This window comes from Pectinophora gossypiella, chromosome 2, assembly GCF_024362695.1.
Source record: "Pectinophora gossypiella chromosome 2, ilPecGoss1.1, whole genome shotgun sequence".
Classification (NCBI taxonomy): Eukaryota; Metazoa; Arthropoda; class Insecta; order Lepidoptera; family Gelechiidae; genus Pectinophora; species Pectinophora gossypiella.
Genome location: NC_065405.1, coordinates 5,990,166 through 6,013,205, shown reverse-complemented (window position 1 = coordinate 6,013,205; position 23,040 = coordinate 5,990,166). Strand labels below are relative to the sequence as shown.

The 23,040-nt window shown below is 36.0% G+C and overlaps 2 protein-coding genes across 4 annotated transcripts in view; one reads left to right on the top strand and one right to left on the bottom strand.

Moving 5' to 3' along the window:
* The window catches only part of LOC126373103 (uncharacterized), a 31,536-nt gene extending 19,532 nt beyond the window's left edge, over positions 1-12,004 (bottom strand). The window contains exon 1 of one of the 3 annotated variants that reach the window (XM_050019107.1): positions 11,856-12,004. The gene's annotated coding sequence lies outside the window, so the exon portion shown is untranslated. Of the gene's footprint in view, positions 1-11,282; positions 11,302-11,409; positions 11,434-11,855 lie in introns of those variants that run through there. The other 2 variants (XM_050019115.1, XM_050019132.1) reach the window with 2 other exon arrangements.
* LOC126373168 (probable hydroxyacid-oxoacid transhydrogenase, mitochondrial) overlaps positions 1-23,040 on the top strand; it is a 247,904-nt gene that overhangs the window by 26,021 nt on the left and 198,843 nt on the right. The window lies entirely within an intron of this gene.

The following is a 23,040-nucleotide window of genomic DNA, read 5'->3' as shown; positions in this document are numbered from 1 at the left end:
GACCTTTGAACTTACCTATAAAGACAGACAATACTATAAGTATTACAAATATACTACAATTCATTAACAAAACTACTAATCATACCACAGTTGTGACAAAACAATTAAATTAAAATTAAAAAGAAACAATTAGCATTTAAATCTAAAAGAGAAGACGAATAAAACAATAATGAAACACAGAGCACACATGTCGAATACAAAGACAGTATTATGTAAGAAGCAGTGTATAATCTTGTATATGTGTGTAGAGACTAGAGACCGCAGAGGTGCGAAGGACATTTGCCAATTAAGTTGAAGATGACGCGTCACAGCCGTAGTTAGACTTCAAGCACATTACACACGTGTTACATGAAGCTTATTATATCAGTTGAACTGTTATAACGTGTTGATAACATGTCTGGCAATATGAATTCAGAATAATAATAACATAGGCCCTAAGACTGTGCCTTGAGCTACAAAAAACATTATAGTACATTAGATAGGTATGTTAATAATGGGTGATGTCAACGCAAATTGCTAGAGGATACAAAATTTGTTTATTCTGTCGCGTCGTCACATGACACGTATTCAAGGTAAGGAAATAAAAGCGGAAAACAGGCAAGGTAAAGTCCCTTTCTAATTGTTTGATAAGTACGTACTCGCCGTGAACCCCATGCGTACACTGGAGGGATCAAAATTACCTACCTACATCGTAATTGAAGAATTCGCTTTGAAAATGTGATACTAATCAGCCTTGTCGTCAAAATCAACTTACTTATTATGAATTATTATTATGTTACGTACATTTTCTGTAATGAATACGATGTATCTATTGAATACTTATAACATTAAACTTGTAAGGCGCATAATACTTATTACTGAAAATCTGCATATTTGAAAATTAATCTATTTTAAATACAAAAGACAAATAGACAACAAAACAACGTTAATTTTTTTACCACAATGTCTGGTGATGTATCAAGTTACAAAGTGGGCAAAAAGTGTCTATCAATTAAGCGAGAGCAATAAAAAAGTTATTTGCGTTGCAGCAGAACTGACTCTGGGTATCATTGAGAGTGTTAAAGGACGAATTAATTAATTTTCTATATAACATACGAGGCGCCATCCTCGATTTGTCAAAACGGCGCCAAATTATCACTCGCTTATTGGGAAGCAGGACGCGAGTACTAAATCTTAGCGGGTCTGTGCATGAGTTGAATAAAAATCCAACTTAATTATTGTAACCTGGTGATTTACGAGCGGCCTTAATACTGGCCCTGTGCCTCCTCGTACCACCACGAGGTTTTAGTCAATGTAATAAATGTTTGGGTCTTTTGTTAGTTGCATATTTGGGTTACAATGTGATTATGACAATAGACGTAACAGAGTAGATAATGACAATAAAGCAATTGTTTGTATTGTTGTCAGTAAATAAACTAAACAAAAATAAATATAGTAGTCTACTGCCACACCTGTTCAATTTGGTTTGCAATCTGGATTATGTTTATGACTTTATACTTTTGCCTGGTTTTTTATTTATTTTATATGTGACGATTTAATTAGTTTATATGCAGTCCTTGATCTAAAGACAGTGGTAAGAATGATGTCGTTTACATTATACATGACAAGCCATATACACGTCATCGACTAAAATAATATTATGGGCGCAGGCGCGTACTGACATTGAATTACAACCGAGGAATCGCAAATAACCAGTGAAGTCACTATTAATTGTTAAGAATACTGATTATGTAAATGTGGTTTAATTTATTTCTTTAATTTTTACATAAATCTGCGTGATGTCTTATCAACTATAAAGTATCTTTGGCGATGGGATGTTAACTTGCCACCATACGGTTTATCGTCGCCTTAAAGAGTCATATAAACGTAAGCGCTTTTTAAAAGTCTCACTCTGACGTGTATTCCTTCAAAGAAACCAACATAAGTTCGTACTATATTTATTAAACAATTGTAATATTGTACTCGGGACTCCCACACACATTCCCGAGAAATGCATTTTCGGATGTATGTGACCTAACCTCTATTGGACTGGTTTTCCCTTCGCGGGTTGGAAGGTCAGAAAGGCTGTCGCTTCTGTAAAAAACAGGACCTGTTAAATCTTCAGGCTAGGTAAGCGGACCCTGAGAAAAACGGGATAATGCTAGGGGGATGATGATGAATATTATGCTCGGGACTATACAGTTCCGGACTCTTGTAAGGCTTTTTGGGGCTGAAGCCAACGTTTATACGTAGTGTCATTAACTACTTGGCCGGAATATACCAAGAGTGTGTTGCAAGCGGTCTTATGGATAACTTATAGGCCCCTGTCCATCATCACCATCTTCATCATCAGCCGTACGACGCCCACTGCTGGGCATAGGCCTCCCCCAAGGATCTCCACTGTCCATCATAATGGGATATAATGTCTTTATGACAATTACAGTAATTGTTTTGCATACTGAAACATTTGGAATTGAGGAGAGTCTGTCATGTTCTCTCGTCAAGTCCATAGCCTTCTAAAGTAACACCAGTGATAATAAGAACTTTATGTGGTTAAAGAATTTAATCTTTCGGATTTTGGGTTTTTTGTGGCTGTTTTTAGGATTGACAATTATTATTTTAATGTTTCGATATTCGAGTTTCTTTTTAAAGGCCACCTTAGTGAGCAATGAAATAGTATAAATAACTGGATTAATAATTCTAGACAGACAGCTTAGAAAAACACTATGATAAAAAATATATATCTGGTTATGGTAATGCCTAAGAAATGGTAAACATTTAGGTCTAACTAGTTCACTAGTATGCTTCTACGTAGATGTAGGTACCCTTAGATAAAGCTTTCTGAAGACCTCAGGCTGCTAACTCTTATTGTTTACAATTGAATGCCTCCGTTTCATAAAAGTACTTGGATTTATTCCTTAAATGTTTGAAGCAATATAACTGAAGGTTCATTACGTCTGATAAAACGAAGATTATATCAACTACAGACAAGAATGTTCCAAAACGAGTCTCTCGAAGCGGCCTCCGTCACTTGCCTAATGTTTACCTTATTACTTATTGCCGCCGACGCTTACAGAAATAAAAACACACGCCCACTGATAAAGCTACTAAATTAGAAACGTTTACATCCAGTATACCGAATGAAACTTATGAAGATCTCCAATATAGTCGACTTACCAAGCAACTGTTGCTTAGTGAACGCAAGTATGGTCGTAATGTCTGTGAATGGTAATATAGCTGTCTCACTTTTGTGCGAAGAACAGAGCGAGACGTACGAATTTTAAAGAGAGTTCTCAGAATCGTCAAATGATAGCTCCGGTGAAGACAGTTAAATATACTTTAACGTTTCTAAGTTTTACAAGTATACAATAGAAGCGGAACAGAGAGTTACTTATTTAAATGACAAGTATAGGCATTGAAAGTATAAAATTATAAAAAGCTTGGAGCCTGAAGTGAGCGGTCAAGGTTTGTACGTCACAACCTTTTTCAGAAACTCCAGACAAGCATGACGTGCATTGTGGAGAATTCCTTGAAACGGCTCATTGAGTGTCGGCGGAGCTTCGTTACGTAACACATCACCTGAGACAGGCGCACACGGATCTAGAGCAGGATGCAAGAGAACTTTCCAATAAAGCTATGACGATTCACCGAAGAAAGAATTCAAATGATGGCGTAAGCTTCACGAGGCAAAGTGTGAATATTAGAAGGCACTTAAACATTGTGCATGTCTTTTATGACTCTACATGCGCTACAAAGTGTTGCTGTGTCGCCGACAGATACTATTTTATAGGGGTTGTTGTATTCTTGTTTGTATTAGCCTGAGTTTTATCTCGTCGAGGCTTAAGGATCAAAATATCTTGTTTTCCAACGCCTCGTTGTTTAAACTAGAAATACCTTGGCGATAACGATAGTAGTGTAAATTGTTACACATGCCGCCGTGACGCGCTCTAGACTGTTTTATTATTACTGTATTAGTACAAACTTTCTTGTCGTGTCTAAAAGTTTCAAATTGCAGTGAAACATTTTAAAAAAAGGAATGAAACTATATCCGTGACATTAATAAATTAAATATAATCAGATTCAGTGTGCGCTGCTATCAAGCGACACAGGTGCAGCTGGTTTGAGCCTAGTCTAAAACAACTCCAGAGTTTGTTGACATGAGCCATTCTAGAATTTCCATAATAAATAGAGTTATTGAGGTTATCAGGAAAATACGCCGATAATAATAGTTTATCGTATATCTGGTGACGCCTGCATTGTGGAAAAAACCAAACACAACCTGCATTCTACAAAGTTTATCTGAAGTCTGAGAAGAATCACGCATTTTTTGACTTCTTTATGATGCAGTCATAAATTATTTCAATTAAATGTACAAATTTAAATATTAGTGCATACAATGGAAACGTTGAGGAGCACCTTTACTTCCTACTTAAGTATATTTGCATGTTACTTTAAATAAAAATTTTCAGTTGTTTTGAATATATCTTACTAGAACTGTAAAGTCTTCAACTGTAACTTCTGTAAGTGCTTATCCACTCAATATAATTATGATATCAGGTAAAAGGAATGTTATAATTTTATTTCTTTCCACTTTCGCATATAATTTAGCAAACTGACTTGACATGACTGACTGATAACTGTTATTGTAACGAGAGTGAAATACTTCCCGTAAACTCTCAACTGGTTGCCAAATGACTGAATCATCGCCGTAAGTATCTGTATAATAGGTGGAAACTTAACTGTTTCTCAACTTCTCACTCTTTCCAAACAACATGACATTAAAAGAAATGTCTTTGATTGGTTGGCTGTTGGTCGTAAAAGCTACATAAATCAAAAAATTAGGCATCGCTATTTACTATTCAATCGATTAGATTCTTTTAATGACGATTGCGTCGATATTAAAATCACGTCTGATATACATACCTTTATTATACTTCTGATATACCTAAAAGAAAAGTAAAATAGAATATAACATAATGGCCCTATGTCTATCTCACTAAAAACCTTGGTGGCGACACCATTGTTGAACTGAATAGAGTTACCTTGAACAGAATTTAATATTCTTGGAAATCGGAATTCCGTTTGAAGAAAGATAAGGAACACTTTTCCTCATACTTGGGTAAAACAGTGACGAATTACCCGTATTGTCTGCCAATATGCAAATGTCTGCGTTTTACGCGGCATGCTCACTAAACTTATGTTCTAGAATTTCCAACGTGTAGTGAAGTAGCAGCAGAGCCTTGATAGGTAATAAGTTCCGGTGGGGATAATGACGACATGTGGACCGTCATTGGTGATGACTGACTATTAATTGACACGCGATCTTTCCTAAAGTACCTCTTACATTGTGAGAAAACCATCACTATTAATAGTAATGACCACGTGTTCTTTGCCTCCTTTAACCAACAAAAAGCATAGATGATTGTTCTTTTTAAAGACACCTATAATTTTCCCATCTGATGATTCTTATAAATTTCCCGTCGTTTTGATCTGTAGGTATTACAACGTATTTTATTTATTTCATGTACCTACCAGTGTCCTGGTATTTCCTTGATTTCATAATTTTACGACAGATACTTATTTTAACAACTACGTTAAACCAGTATTGATTTCTATCAATGCTAAAGCATAACCATAAGTCACCTTTGCTTTTGCTTTTCGAAATGAATTTCTTTCCCTTATTTACTTTTCACAGTTACTATATGTGTGTGTAAGCATTTTTGGTTAACACGATTAGTAGCAATACGGTGTGTGTTAGTAGATTGAGCTTCCGGAGTAAGATAAGCAAGGCGATCGGGTTGCTTAGCATTAGCATCATCAACGTCTTTAGCCTGCGACGCAATAGAGAGTTATATGTCACATATAGTACCTATCAAGTTCTACAATCTGGTCTCTGTTTTTATACTCACTTGTTGTTTTGTCCGTACATTCAGCAGTCATAAAAATTGCTTTCGTTGTGGGTCTAAATTATGTATAAGATTTTTTTTTCAGTCCTAGGCACGCGGACACTATACCTATTAAAAGTCAAGTTTCGCGCAATCTTTTCTAATAACAACGTTATAATTTTCATGTAGTACTTATAACTTCTTTTATATAGTAAAATATCATTACATTTATAATAACATAGAACAAAAAATAACCAGTAACCTATCGAATATTTGATATATCATTTGCGTAGATTTAGATATACGCACACTACGATTCATCAGACATGAATTTGAAGAACATTCTAATTATTTTATAACGATTTTAAAAATATTTAATATATCTACTAATTTGATTATGACGGTGAATCACTGCATTTGATAAATCGGTAAATTAAACACTTACTCATAAAACGTGTAATTAAATATCCATAGTCTTGGATGAATGTACCTACTAGTACTCACTTCCTTATAGGTAAAATTTAATACTAGATAACATGATAATATTATGTTAATTCAAGGAATAATTCATACTTACATAAATTATTGTGTACGTCTATATTTACTTGTTTACAAGACTTTGTGAATCATTATATTTGTTTTCGTTCGCTTCATTAATAAATTATTCGTCACAATTAAAATATGTACTTAACAGACACGTTTTTATTAAGTAGGTAAATTAAATTTTGTCTTCAAATAACTTCGATTTTGGCAAATTATTGCCAAAACTGTTGGTTTAAATTTTAAGTCCATCAACATAGACATGGCGTGAACGTTTTTAAAATTACACGATCCTTTCTTAGAAAACCTAATAACTCATCCGACAATTCATCTGATTTTTTTCCTCAAGTCAAAGCAAATTTTTCAAGTGAGCAACACTGTCGGCGCGGGCGCATTATAAAGGCCCGCAGATTGCCGCAGCTTGATTCTTGAATGCAGAATGCCTGGAATGCTCCCCGCAGTTCTCGGAACGCTCAGACTGCCCTAAGGTAGCAACACATTTGTGCGCCATTAGTATGGTAATACTATAGTGATGGGTAATCTGATATTTCATATCATGAACAGGATGATTTTCAACTTAATATTGCGCGTAAATATTATCAGACAATCTAAAATCTTAGCAAATCGACGAGTTTTAGATATATGTGTCTTCTATTTATCTACCGTTTTAAATGTTCTGCGGTGAAGTGCCTTCACTTAACAATATTCGTTCACAGTGTTTATTTAGGCTTAATGTATTGATTTCATTTACAAAAATGCTCTTTTCATTTCAAGATTTATTAAACATATTTGCTAATTATGATCTAAAGATAAGGGGGTCTCATCACCATTAAAACCGCAAGCCCTGGCAGGCTAAACGTTGTGCTACACATCGACCTATATAATGGTAATAACTACTCGAATGATTTTCAAATACTGAATAGGTAGGTAGTCTGCGACTATTGATTAGCATTCAACCTGGATTGCTCGACGTTAGTATCAGCTAAGCGAGTACTATAGTGTAAAATCTGTAGGTAAGTATGTATAGAAACGATTATGTAACATGTTTATGGTTGATTGAAATGGCGTTGGATTTTGTTGTCGATAACGATTTGAGACTAAGAACAAATTTTAAAGACATACAAAGAGAGAACAGAGCGCCGATTTCTCAGCAGTTTGAACAATTAACCTTTCTTTGAAATCAACAAAGCGCATGGTATGCTCAATAAGAAACAATTATTATTATAAAGTCACTTACGATGTAATATACAATTATGTTGACTAAACTAATTAATAAATAAATTATGTTATTGTTATTTTGACTCAAGAAGTCGTCAGGCATTTCATTATTATGTCGTGGATATACCACCAATCCGTATTAAACGTTTTGCCTCTTCCTTTTTGATGCGAACAGCAAAGGACTGGAACTGTCTACCGTCGTCTGTTTTTCAACTCGTTATAATCTGAGAGCTTTCAAGGCTAGAGTGAATAGGCATTTGCTAGGTACGCGTGATCCACCCTCGACCACACCCTCACTTACCATCAGGTGAGATTGTAGTCAAACGCGGGTCTATATTATTTAAAAAAAGAAAACTTTAAACTATTTAGTATCTTGAAGAGCTCTCAAAATGTTTAACAAATACACAATTGTTACAATTGTAATCTTTAATAGTGATACTAATTGTCTAAATCCGGTCAACGACCAGATATATTAATGACGTTGACTAAACAATTTGGCGGCTGTCATTTAGAATTAATAATATTGTTCCATTAGTGTCAGTACAACATGGCATTCATCGCGAACCAATCCGACCATGTGATGCCGCTGACAGTCATTAAAGTTATTATGTTCTTGTACCGGTTTATTGAAGCAAAAGGTAGAGTTCGAGAGATCAACGCAATCATTTGAAGGTTGATGTTAGTATAAATATAGTTTTATATACAGAGGAAAAACGGAGTGGTGCTGTTTTAGACGGTAGCGGGTAAAAAGACGACAGCATTATGTAATGTAATGTAAATGTAATCTTCGAGGTAGATAAAGCGGATGATTTTATGACTAACGTAGGATTATTAGAAATTGATGTTTTCTATACACTATCTGTGCAATTTGTAGATAGTAGGTTACTTTTTATATGTCTGTCTCGGATATTACAAGTACTTCCCGATTTTTTTGCACTAGGCATTGTCAATTGATCTTTTGAATTCCAGGCAGTTACAGTATTGTGTAATAAGGTCGTGACATCCTCTCATGTTCAACCAATGTACGTACAGCTGTAGATCGTGTCAATTGGTAAGCTCAGAGAGAATTCCTCTTCAAATTACTCACAAAATGTAACTATGTTGATATCATCCGAAAATGCTTTATGACGTTCAAACGTTGTTTCAACTTTCTTTTGAAACTATAAACACTCAAACAATTTTTTTTTAAGTTGCGTTAATACGTCATTGCTAAAATTGTATTGTAAATTCCACTTTAGTAATTAGTTTCAATTAAAAACAATGGCTTTAAAGATAGCTTACTAATTAAATTTTCTGAGTATCAACAATTGCCTTTCAAGACCAATTTAACCTACATTATTTTATATTTGGATGTAGAGGAGCATAGATGTTTCTCAAAATATTAGGGTATTATGTATCCGGTCACAATATGAGCCTTAATTTCGACTCGTTCCTATTTTTTTAAAACAGTGTTTTTCTTCGGTTGTTACATGATGTGTGGTTTGGTTAGATGTTGCTTGTTGGCTGTATTAGTATCTGGTTTCATGATGAACATTCCACAGACGAGTATATTTGCTACGGCGTGCTAATTCCGCGGACAACAAAAACAGATGGCAACAGTCAATAGTTCATTGTATACTTTTTGTCGTAGTATTTTTTATGCCCTGATCTTTGTCCGGCAAATCCCGAACCGGACGTCTGGCCGGAAGATCTAGAAGCCTTAGTTCGATGTAGTTTTATGGATCGTTTTTTTACTCCTTATATCTGTTCGGAAAAGATACAAAATCTTGCTTTCAATTTTAAATGACAGCTGCCGATTGGACTTCACTTATCGCGAAGCTTCGCGAAATTTAGTAGTCGTACGCTCGGTTTAGCACGTTTTGAAGCAAGTCCGCTACCGAGGTTTGCGTCACGTGACAGCTGCCGGGCAGCGCGGGCGCAGCCTTGTTTTTGCTTCTGTCGGCTCTGAACCGCCTCAATTGAGCCGATTGACGCTTATCACCGGCAAATTGCTCCAGTCATCTGCCTGACGCAATTCTTCACTTGCATCGGGTAGACTGGAGCAATTAGATCAATCGGCCCGAAAAGAGATATTTATGAGATATATATATATAATTATATTAAATGTTATGATAGATTTGAACACACTACACTTCAATCGACATCTGTTTTGTGTAATTTGTACAGGTACATTATTGGTTAAGTACATGGTTTAAAAATCTCTTCGATCTGATCTTGCGAAACATTACGGGATGTATCCAACTGTTATGAGTCACCGATAAACCTGATTTTTTGCTGCGTTCACAAGACCTCTTCTGACATCATAAAACGTTGATACAAAAACGATCGGTATGTCTGTCTGGGAAGGAAATGGTACACGGGGAAGTTATTCTCATGCGGGGGCTCAATGTAATTCAATACATCAATGGGCTTTCAACTCCAACGGATCAAGGTACAGATTAAGCCGTAGTTCTCTTTGGTACTGAGAAACACAACCCTAGGAAGACCCCATAAAGCAGTTATTTAAATTAGATGTAAGTACCAGCAAACAGCGTCGTGTTTTTTGTTATGAGAACAAGATACTGCCCTATAAAACTTGATTTACTCCGCACTGGGAAACAATAGCAAATTTTATAGTCTATTAGGTACAAATGGATTGTGGAGGACATTGTGGAAAAATTGCGAAACTAAGATTTTTAAAAGTCATCCTGAATCACATGATGCTATGTGATAAAATAAGATTAGGAAGCTTGTAGGTGTTTTTTTGGAAATATCCAACCTAGTGTAAAGACAGCAATAATACGGTCTATGATCGAAGGTTACTAGACGATTACGGTACATTATTCCGTGTAATATTGTTCGTCTCTCTGTCATCAGATTTGTTCGTCTGAAACATGAACACTGCCTCGGTGGGTGTACAGCTGGTAACCAAACCTTTATGGTCATGCAATAGACATCAGTTCTGAGATCATAAAATTATAATACTTTCGTGATAAAATCGCTCTAAAATAACCTGATGTAATGTAGGTGTTTATTACATGACTTATTTAATAAACTATCAAAGTAATTTACGGAGTAACTAGGTATTTTTTTGGAAACGTAAAAGATAGAAAAGTTTGAACACGTTAAAAAAACATCTTAGTAGAAACTAACATGAAATAAGTTTACGACCAAAACTATAAATCTGGTAATTTCAATATATTGCATAACTTTATTATGCGTACAACGTTGTAATGCAATATGATTTTATGTTCGTAGTAGGTACTTACTAATAGTTTTTATCACCTGCAATAACAGATGACAGAAGCGACATGTTTTACACTTTCAAATCTTGGGCAATGCATTAATGGCGCGATGACTCAGAATATAGGTACGAAATAGTTCAGTAACGGTATAAGTTTTAATTCTTTTTGTGTCACTTTTAGTTTTGGTCGTGCTCGTAAACCTGATTGAATACCTGGTGACTGTAGGTAGGTACCTAATCCACGTCGTTTACTGTAAAGTGAGCTGCGTGAAGAAGGTTTAAGGTTGTAATTTTAGATATTTGTCTGGCTTAATTCTCTGGTCTTTGTGGTAATACATAATTTCGAGGTAAGTATTAGAGTATGAGTTAGTAATGTAATGTGCAGCAGCTACATCGTGACAAATATCTTCCAAAATCACGTTAGACGTTGTAACAACCTTCTCGTTTTAGAAGTCATTAGGAAGAGTGTCTTCACATGTCCGTAAGTAGGTATGTAGAGGTAGATAGTCACTTTAATGTCACAATTGTTGGAATAGATAAGGCACTCGACCTCGGCAGGATTACCTAAGTTGTCAATGTTTCATGCGTCAATGCAAGAAATAAAGACTAACGCACACAACACAAAGGAACTGTAACGTTATTGTCTTTCAGAGAAACGACAGCCGTTGTTGTAGGTATCACGAAATTAAACACCACGCGACACAAACAAAGAGCACAAAGTCACCGGAACACTGGGCACGGAACATACTGGCATGATCACGTATTTTACTAAAATTGTCACATTGTATTATCGGTAAAGGGAGCTGCGCAAGCGACGGTCGACAGAGGCAGCGCGCCGCGCCTCGCCGCCGAGCCTCCGTCCCACCTATATGCACACACCGCCTTCGGTAAATTCTTTGCATAAATAAGCGTGAAAGCTCCTATATCTCACGAGCTTAAGTTAACTTCACAATCACTTCACGAAACTTGACGCACTGCTTCCAAATAACTTATAAAATAAACTTCCTTACCTTACACTGCGCAGTAAATGATGTTCTTACACGATCGATGAATAAACACAAGCGAAAAGCAGACACAGTCACGTTCGTACGGATACGTCGAGAGTAATGGCGCCGGCCGTTTCAACCCGACGAGTCTCCGCCGATACACTTGGAAGGTAAGCCTTGTTTGCTCAGTGACGCGAGCTTTGATGTTCTGTCTTCTTTGTACACATTACAATGTACGTTGGAAAGAGAGAGACGGCTAGCTGTCAGTCGGCTACTTTTGTACCTGTGTGGTGCAGCAACCTACATCACCGGTACTTCGAACAATGTCAAACTTAGTGTTTGCTGTTCGTCTTAAAAATGCTGCAAAATATTTACTTTATTAGGTGGCCAGTTTGGTGTTAAAACTTTAATCATCTGTGACCTAGTATCTAGAAGCCAGTTGTGTGCATCCAGACTTCGCGGAAATATGTAAAGCAAGTCTCACGGGTTAAACAAAGATAATCCACGACTAGAGGTTTTCACAAGAAATCAGTTTACTTATATTTAATTGATAACTACGTTTTTATAACTCAATTAATTAAATATACTTGATATTAAAACAACAAAACTTATTGAGAAACATATAAAAGTCGAAAAACTTTTAAAACTTATAACTATAATCGATAATGATGGAAAAGTTTTTGCAAATTCGATGCATATTTGAGATTTGTTTGAAAATGAACGAAAAGTAGAGGAAAATTCCTTTGTTGCAGCGCATAATGAAAGTGTTATTGATGAAACAAGACAACACCCCAGACCAAATAAAGTCTACAAATGCTAACGATGCTGCCATCTAGCGGAATTTTATAAACATTGGTACGGCTCGAGGTAACTCTGTAATGTAGAGTATGGATGAAACCAATGCGTAGATATGGCAGTTAGCAAGGTACGTGTTATCAGGTTTTTCTTGTAGGTGGCGCTATAGAGTTAAAAACGAAAAACAAGCAAATTAATACATTCATAGAACAAAAAATGACGAAATACACCACATGACTGCTAGTATCAATTAGAATACGAACCATACTCCTCAACCCTGGCCCTTTTATAGTCTGGTTGGTCTAGTCGATTAAGTAAATTAAAGTACTTTCAAATGCGTGGCTGGCTCTATAAACTTCAAGTATTTGCATGTTAACTTCAGAGGATTTGTGGTTCGGAACTAACAGAAGGTTTCTCTTCCTTTTGTCTCAATTTGTTTCTTATATTCCATAGGACGCTTTATAAAACATAGTATTCCGCAAAACTAACATTGGTGTTTCGCACTACCATTTATCATCACATCGACGGGTTGGGCGCAGATCTGTAGACTGAATCAGCGATAAATCTCTGTTTAGATTGTTTCCACTTTCCAACAGCCAGCAGTAGTTATTACTATTCACTTGAGGCAATAAATATATGAAACTGTGGTTTCATTCATCACAGTGTCTGCGGTGGTTTACCGTGTCGCTGGTAAATATACAGCCTCTTACTTGAATGCGCGTAGGGATTTTACTGAATCTGTTTGAAGACAACTTATGTGGGATTATTGTTGACTTTGATAATACTCAGGAACCTTTACTAGAGATTATAAGTAACGTAACCCCTTCTTAAATGGATTCATCCTTACTACAAACATAAATAACATAAAAAATGCTAGTAAGAAAGTTATTTTCATGAAACAAAATTTTCAACTTCTGCAGGTCAATTTCATTTTTAGTAAATAAAGCTCTACCAAATTGGTGATTGGTGGCGGTGGTAATTGGTCATTGGTAAATTGGTGATTGGTATTGGTGAGTGGTGTCTCTTCTCTCTCCATCATATCAACATCTAATTGAATACTTAAACAGTTTGTTTTGTTTGAATTTAAAACCACTTTGGTATACTGTCGTCTGTGCTTTGTGTATTTTGTCTGCAATGTCTAGCCTGGCTTCAAAGTGCCGCCGGCTTTCACTCGAGAGTGGTGCTCAGAGCATTATGTGGCTGTCACAATACTGCAGGCTGCGATTTTAATTAGCTAACCGTTTGGCCTGCGGCCGGAATGAAACAATACTTACTTCGTTATTTCGAACAGGAAAGTATATTCGGGTTCCTTTTGTGATTGATGATACGTCGTCTTATGTTGTAAAGAGTTACTTTTGAGTTTTACTTGCTAATAAACTTCCTTGATTATATAAAATAAAAATCCTATATCTAAGTTATACTTAATCTGCGGGTTCAGAAACATTAATATTCATGTTGATGTTTTCGTTATTTGGATTTTTTGCATTAATATTTGGCAATTCAATTAAGTGCCTTAGATTCTGTCGTTAAATCATTCACGATAGCCATTAATCTTTTATACCGTTAGTGTCATTCATTTTTATTCGAAGATATTTTGCCGTTTGGAAGCGATTCATTCAATATTTGGACATGAACAGGCAACAAAGATTGATTGTTCTAACGGTGCTAGGGTGCTGCCTTAGAAATATCACAATAGAAGTAGAATCACAAACCGGGTTTTGCATTCGAGATTTTTTGCTTAACACCACAATTTGTACGAACACATGGTCGCAATAAAAAAAAATATATTCTATTCTACATGCATGGTTGGGATTAAAAAATACACTTAAAGAAAATTTTATGCTACTTATGATTTTGAGCATTAGACAAAATTATTATTGTCTAATGCTATCTATACGTATTGTTATGGGTCAGTAACGAAGTATGCACATAGTAAGTCGCATATTTATCTTATTTAGTGTTTTGTCGTATTAGGACGAATGGACGAATGTGCATCGTTGCCTAAAGGTCTTCAATATTCAAGGCGTTAGTCTATGTAATGTGCCTATATAGGCTATATATCTCAAAGTCCAAAACCTAGCGTTAATGGTAATTCTAACCAATATTTTCGGTCTGTCAATTTAGTGTTATTACCAGCCGTTATCAACCCGTTAACGGTGATTAGCCTCGATGTATGGACATCTATCAATCTCGTCCATAGGATCCACGGCCATTACACAGCCTTCAATTACGTATATTTACATGAACACCTAATTATCTACCGTTATGAATGCGAAAGATTTCGCTCAAACACTATCTGCATATAGCTATTACCTGAACAAGAATACCTACGAATTATGCAAATAATATTTTTACCGACTTCAAAAAAGGAGGAGGTTCTCAATTCGACCGTATATTTTTTTTTTTTTTTTTTTTTTATGTTTGTTCGGGCATATCTTCGTCGTATATGAACCGATTTTGATAATTCTTTTTTTGTTTGAAAGGAGATATACCCAAGGGGGTCCCATGTCAAGGAAGTCAGGATCTGATGATGGAAGACCAGAGAAATCGAGGGGAATTTTCAAAAATCGTATGAGCGACTAGTACGTTTGTAAAGTCATATTGATCGGATCGATCTTTAGGCTTCGGGAAAACTTCCCGACCTTCGAAAACTGGTCAGCATCAGGGAGATACCCTATGGCCTGGCAAAACTATACAACCTGGAGCAATTTTTCTTTCACGAAACGTATTTAAATCTTGATCAAATTCAATCGCCGGTGCAAAAAAACAAAATGGCGGAAAAAAAAGATGGCCGCCATACAAAATTTTGTCGATTTTGGAAGAAGCCCGTTTGGGTAAAAATAATGTATGGGGCGCTTACTCAAAACGTCATGTAGAGTACGGAAATACTTTCTGGTCACCAAAAACTGCTCCGCATCAGAGAGATACTCTACGGCCTGGCAAAACTATCGCACGTGAACCAATATTTCTTTCAGAGCACTTATTTAAATCTTGGTCAAATTCCATAGCGCGTAAAAAAAAACAAAATGGCGGAAAAACAAGATGGCCGCCATACACAATTTTGTTTTTTCAGAAAATGTCTCGGGATATAAAATATATATCGGGGTTGTGATCGGATCGTCATGTTAAGTATGGAAATACTTCCCGATTTTCGAAAACTGCTCCGCATCAGGGTGACACCCTACGGCCTGGCGAAACTATCACACCTGAACCAATTTTTCTTTCACGAAACCTATTTAAATCTTGGTCGAATTTAATGGCCGGTGAAAAAAATACAAAATGGCGAAAAAACAAGATGGCCGCCATACAAAATTTTGTTTTTCCAGAAAATGTCTTGGGGGTAAAAATGATGTATAGGGGTGTGATCGGAACGTCATCTTTGAAAACTGCTCCCAATCAGGGAGACATCCTACGGTCTGGAAAACCTATTGCACCTGGATTTTGTTTGTTTCCACGACACCCATTTAAATCTTGGTCAAATTCTGTCGCCGGTGAAAAAAAACATAATGGCGGAAAAACAAGATGGCCGCCATACGAAGAGGGACAGTTTCGAATAAACAGGACACGCGAGCTGCTTTAGCAGCGAGCGAACCACGCGAAATCTACTGTATCTATATGTATGCGTGAGTGTGTATGATAGCAGCTTCCACTGACAACCACATGTGTGTATGTACACATACACATGTGTGTGTGTGTGTGCGTGTGTGTGTGCGCGTGCGGGCGCGTGTGTGTGTGTGTGTGTGTGTGTGTGTGTGCGTGTGTCTGTGTGTCTGTGTGTGTGCGTGTATCTGTGTGTGTGCGTGTGTACGTGCGCGTGTGCTCGTGTGCGTTAGCGCGTGTGTGAGTGTGTGTGTGTAAACATGTTCATCAATAATAATTGTGATCACTACTAATAATATATTATATTATTATATATATGAATATAAATCAGAAAATCTGTCTGTCTGCATCCTTGCTCGGTCTAACCATCACTTAAAATCGTAAAATAAAATAAAATTTTTAACAAAAAAAAAACCGACTTCAAACGCAAAACTAAAAAGCAATAAATAAATTTACTTCGCACAAAGTAATTAGTACGTATTTTCAATTAGATAATTAATTTATAATTCTGAAGTCGGTGCCAAGTAAATGCTACAACAACCCTACTACAATATCAAATTACTATGTACACACAATATTGTTTAATACCTATATCAAAGCAATTACAAAACAATGTCAAACAAAAAATTACAAAACAATCAGTATTGAAAAATATATAAATCGGTACTTCGTTGTAGCATATCCTTGGCACCGGCTTCAGATTTATAAAATAATTAACTAATTGAAAATACGTACTAATTACTTTGTGCGAAGTAAATTTATTTATTGCTTTTTAGTTTTGCGTTTGAAGTCGGTTTTTTTTTTGTTAAAAATTTTATTTTCAAATTTCTAAAACGGTTCTTAAATTAATATCCTAGAAATGAATTACCGATTTATAAGTATTATGGTTGAATTTGCAATTTTGTGACTAGACAGTAATATTTCAAAACAAACCGTTGCAGATGTTCGGAGTGTTTTATTAAACAAGCTCTTCATTTCCGTGCCATCTTACTACAATTGGGTTTAAAATCCTGCGTTTGATATTCTGCAGTCTGTAAAATATGGTTACTTAGTAGATATTTTTTCTTCACTTCGTGTGGGTGGGTGAAGTGACAGTTTTCTTCAAAGACATGGAAAAAAGTTCCTCGTTGACAGTTCAACGTTGAACGGAGAGCCGCGAAGATGTTTTTGAAGAATCGCATGTCAGGCATGAGTTGCATCGGTCTCATCATCCCTACTTACCTAATTTGAAGATTTGACAGGTTCAGTTTTATACAGAAGCGACTGCCTGTCTGATCTTCCAAAGCGCGTAGGGAAATCCAGTCCAATACATATTAGGTCACATGCCTACGAAACAAATTTCATAATCAAGAAGACAGAGATGTCTTCAATAATATTTTTTACATAAATAGTGCAGTTATACTTTTTTTTTCGATTAGTGAGGATTAAGGTCCCAACTGACAGGTCACGCTAGGTTTCCTGCAGACGTGACCGAAGCGCAGCCCGGTAGTCAACTCATTATTTAACCTGACAAGTTTTTGTCGCCACCTTGAACTAAATAGAATTAACCAGTGTCTAGACAATTTTCACGGTCTGACATAATCACTGTAAATATCCGTGACCTCTCGGAGTTAATTTGCAGTTCCTATTTTTTTAAAAACAATGTTTAATTTTTAATCGTTTATACATTTTGAATAAACAATAAGTAAGTAATAGGATATTTCGATTGTTTTTTCAGTTGTATGTGTGTTCGGTCTGTCTACTATTTTGTTTCCCCCAAAGGTGATAATTCAAGACAGCATTCCAGAGTTTCCAAAAGAGCTTCTACAATTCGAAAAAAGGACACCTACGTTAATATTTTATTAAAACCAAAAACACGTGTCTCAAAATTGAATAGATACGTATTTTTTAAAGTTTTGACCTCGTTTGAACTGTGGGTAGGGATAATAAAAATTACCATAGAGTCACCGAACATCAGTCAAACAAATTCCACTTCCACGTGACTAATTTTATAGTTGATTTACATACGTTTGTTGGACATTTGTTCTTCGTAGTCAGCGGTACTGGAATGCTAATCAGTACTGCACATTGGTACACTGTACACTCACAGGTACGGCGGGATTGTTTTGGACACTCGGGAACAGAAAAGAGTCCCGGTTTTATACAGGGTGTTAAGGATATCGCTACAAATACTGAGGAGGTGATTCAGACCATGAATCCGAGTTAATATCAAGTGAGAAAGAGATATTAAAAAAAAATGATAGGCATTTTGCATTTTTTAATTTTTTTAGCGGCGTAAGAAACTCCTTAACAACACGGTTTTCATTGGTCTTTTGACTGCATCCAGCTAAATCGCATCGGTAACAATGTATTTGGCTGACAGTCCTAGCCTGGTAACTGGGGCGATGCAAAACTGAGCAAGACAGTAGGGTTTTTCCAAGGTTTCATATATTTTTCTACCTCTGTTTGGTGCACTATTTTAATGACTCTTTTTCGTCATAGATACAGCCAAGACGATCCAATTAAAAAACATGTGTGTTCAGCTGGCTGATATTTATGTGCAGTTGTTAACCAATCAAAAGATAAATGTTAGATGTCTTTCAATTTGTATCTTCTAATTCTCTAGAATATTCTGGGTATCTTTTGGTGTACTTACCGATTATTACATGTTAGAAAGTATTTTTTTTTTATGTTTGTTACTTGTAAGTCATAAACGATAATTACTAACACCTGAAATACTGACTTAAGTAGCAATCATTACACGTACATAACACTTTTGTATGCGTCTGTGCAATGCGTTTGCGCATACAGCTCGCATCCTGCCGGCTGTTTGGTAAATAGCGCTTGAACTTCGTGACCCTAGCTCCTTCCCTTTCCTCCGCACACGTTGTTTATGGCCTAGGAAACATGTAAGATACCTGTTCTATGACCTAGGGTTCACGATGCTGCTATTCATTTGTTAATTATGACGGTAATAATGTTCTAGAAAATGTTGGAATAATCGATGCTGCATATCTTTCTTGGTAGTTTATAATAGTAACATCTAAGTATGCTATATGCTATATAACATCAATCCGCGCTCCAATATTTGATAAATTGACACGCTCACTAAAATCCTTCCGCATCAGACACGCTGTCAGAATTTTCATTTTTTTATAAAGAATTATTATATTCACTATTGCAGAATAGATAAGGTTGATCTTTATTTGAGCATTCCAGTGACATTACGCGCCGAATTCTTCTGATAACATCATCAGAATTTTACAAATAAGTAAACAAAACAAAAATCGACCTTCCCTGTTCTGCGATAGTGACCGTAATTCTATGCAAAACTGAAAGTTCTGACAGCGATTATGTATGCGTTTTCTGCATTACTAGATTACAAGTTTCTTAGTTATAATAAATAAGTAGGTACATTATGTTACATTACAAAATTAAAATTTCATCAGTCAACTTCATTATAAACGTAAAAAATCGAATACATTGGACAGTTGATGCTCGACTCGACCTCACGAGCCATACAAAGATATAAGTATACTTAATATTATTTATATTTTATTTATAAATCTCCGCTGCTTTGACATGACAAGATATTAGAGCCAATAGCCCATATTAATAACCGCATTGAGACATATTAAAATGATAAAGCGCACGTTGTTTGTTGATGACAGCTTTATTGGCATTTCTTGATCTTGATGCTCAATGTGGAATGTGGACCATTCGGTTTTCGATTCGAGATTTTTTCGCACATTCACTCTAAACCTGTAAAACCCCACTTTCTACCATTTGCTAAATGTGAGTGCGAAATTTGCAACTAGCCGCCGCCAATTTATTAAACACTCGTTAATTGCGATCACAGCTCGAGATGTAGAGACGCTGGAAATGGTTTTTACTCGCTTTTTGTCACTTCTGTGAGTGGTAAAAACGTATCTGTGACTTTACGTTATCCCGTTTTTCACAGGGTCAGTTTAGGTATCTAACCTAAAGATTTGACAGGTTCGATTTTTTACAGATGCGACTGCCTGTCTAACTTTCCAACCCGTGAAGGGAAATGCATTTCTCGGGAATGTGGGTGTCCGCACTATGTGGCCTTCACCGCAGAACATGTCATTATCATTTATGATCCAAACGTGAATTCGAAAACAAATTCGACAATCATTGGTTTAGGCCTGTGCTGGATTCGATCCTGCGACCTAACAGTGAGAGGGAAACGTTCTACCAACTTTTCCACCACAGATGTAAATTTCTACTAATGCGGGCACATATTGATCCCTTTCAGCCCTTATTCACTTTTTTTTATAACGTCGTGTTGAAATTTTGAATAATCTTTATCAATTGTACCTACAGTTAAAATTTAATTCCGTGTTCACGTATCGTCCGTTACTAGGTTACCCGCTAAGTTTGTTTAGATTTGAGTTTGATAATCACAAATTAATTTATGGTCTTCATTAGCTTGGCGCCGACTATTATTATATTATCAAGTTTTATTAATTTGCTTTTGCAATTTAAATAAATTTTATATGCATTCATAAACTGCTGAACTTTTACTTTTTGCAAATGACCGCTATTTGATCTTCGGTTTCACTTTTGTGTAAACATTTTTTTGTAAGCCAAAATGATATGCAATAAAACGATTTGTTTTTTGTAAACGTTTCTTTAAAAATTGCCAAATTTTTTCGATTGTCGAGTGCATGTAAGAATGCAAGTGTACGAGAAAGTAGAAAATTCCGGCAAACACTTTGTGAATGAACGGTGAAATTATTTCCAGTCATTGAAGTGTGTTGTTCAAATCTCTCTTAGCTATTTCTTAGTCTTTAAAGTTAAGACCAAAGCCACCGATTCTTTTTTGTGTTTATAATATTTTATCCATACGGTAACGGTTTATCGACCCAACCCAAAGAAATCTGAATAGAATGCATTTCATATTTATTGTTAATCAGATTAGTTGCTAGTTATAAAAAGTGGTTGTCACTCCTGTCACATAATAGAGGACCACCCTGGCTGTGGGATTAGGACCTTTGTCTGAAGGATCCAAAACTTTGTTATCGTAATTTAATAGTGGACGTATTAAAAGCTATTTTCATTTCTGTAGTTAGATATCACTTGTTCTTTATGTGTTATGGATAGTTTTTGTTTGTTGGTAAGTTTATCCCTCGTTTGTCTGAAGAAGTGTATAAAGTTGGTTTACCTTCTATGTTATGCTGGTAGCTGTTAAAAACATAAAACATAGTCTGCTTGGGTTTGGGCATGACGTAAAATCCGTCAGAGGGGTTGTGTCATTTATAGCATGATAGACTAATGTTAATGGGTGTTAGGTTGATCCTTGGTCACCACAAGGGTCATAATATCATCTTAGGTCTTCGTATCAACAGTGGCTGCAAGTTGTCTTTGATTAGTTGTGACTCTACCTATTGCCAGAGTTAATGTGTGTATTTGTTTTTTTTTAAATATTTGGAATTAAATATTTGCTCGCTAGTTTAAGCTCTTTTGAGAGTTCCGCCGCTCTGCTTTTATAGTACCTCAGATGTTGCAGAGTCAAGCATAATTGTACCAATATTCATGGTATGTCTTTGAGTATGCAGCAGTACAACCAAAACGTATATGCAGTAAAATTGGCAAAGGAAGTGTGCTTGAATTCAAATTGCAGTCTTTATTGCGACTGTAATGCGGAGTATTTTCTGTGTTGTCGACCACAGGGCCGCCGGAAGTAGTAGTAGGCTTGCGTAATGTATATATTAGCCGGTGTCATAAGGTCCAAGCAAATGACAGACGCGACGTCAAGCCACTCGCCGTAGAGAGATTCGCCGTAGCGGGAATCGCCGTTCGGGGAGTCGTTGTCAACGCCATAATTCAATTACCTAACATTATTACTGACACTTTTTGTCTTTGTATGTCTATTTTGCTTTGGTTTCAACAGTGACGATTAATTATGACATCTAACTATGATATTTGTCCATTTCCTTGCTGACAAACTGTTCTGTAGGATCTCTGCGTATGCCGTTCCAAATAAGAACTAGGGACATCCATTGTTACTGGCAATAAATTTATTTTATTCTTATTCTTATTTTATCCATCACTAGTGAAACGGATAATGGAGAAACAGACATATCTGTCATTTTATTATAATGAGGGACATCCAAATGCCTGGCTACGGTTCTGTTCAACTTCTTCTGTAAGTATACGACCAATACGGTCCTTTCCGTTTTACTGGACACATTAAATTGCCAAATTTTCGTTTCTCCGAATGAATGTTGACTTGCATGATCTGTCCATCGCGAACATGAATATTTTACCGTGTTACAGCAAAACGCCATTAAGCAAAATAAAATCGGGGTAATCAAAACATTGTCAGAAATATAAACGAACGAAACAGGTTAGAAATCTGACTTACTTACATAGAAAATTTTGATATTTGCAGTTTTTTGCACGTAATTTTCTGTCTACATTGTTCTTTGAAAATGTTTTTTTTTTTTTATAATTCTGTAAGTACATTTCTTACTATCGATCGGTATCGTTCTTGTTGTTTGGATGCAGTTATGAATTAGGTTGACAACGATTTACTTACTTTACTAAACTTTCATAGACCTTCTATACTCCGACTAAGTAATATCGTGCGTGCAAGGATATCTTGTTGCTGCATTCTCAAATTTAATCGCCTTGTGACAACAGCATAGCAACCTAACCTAACCTAACCACGCCATACTACACCCTAGAGCTACCGATTACAGAATAGAGCTGATTATGACGGTATTGTGTCGAGTATATGACACCAGAATCGATTTGTAGAAAGCATTACGACATGCGGCTATACAGAGAATGTGTCTCGATTCACTGT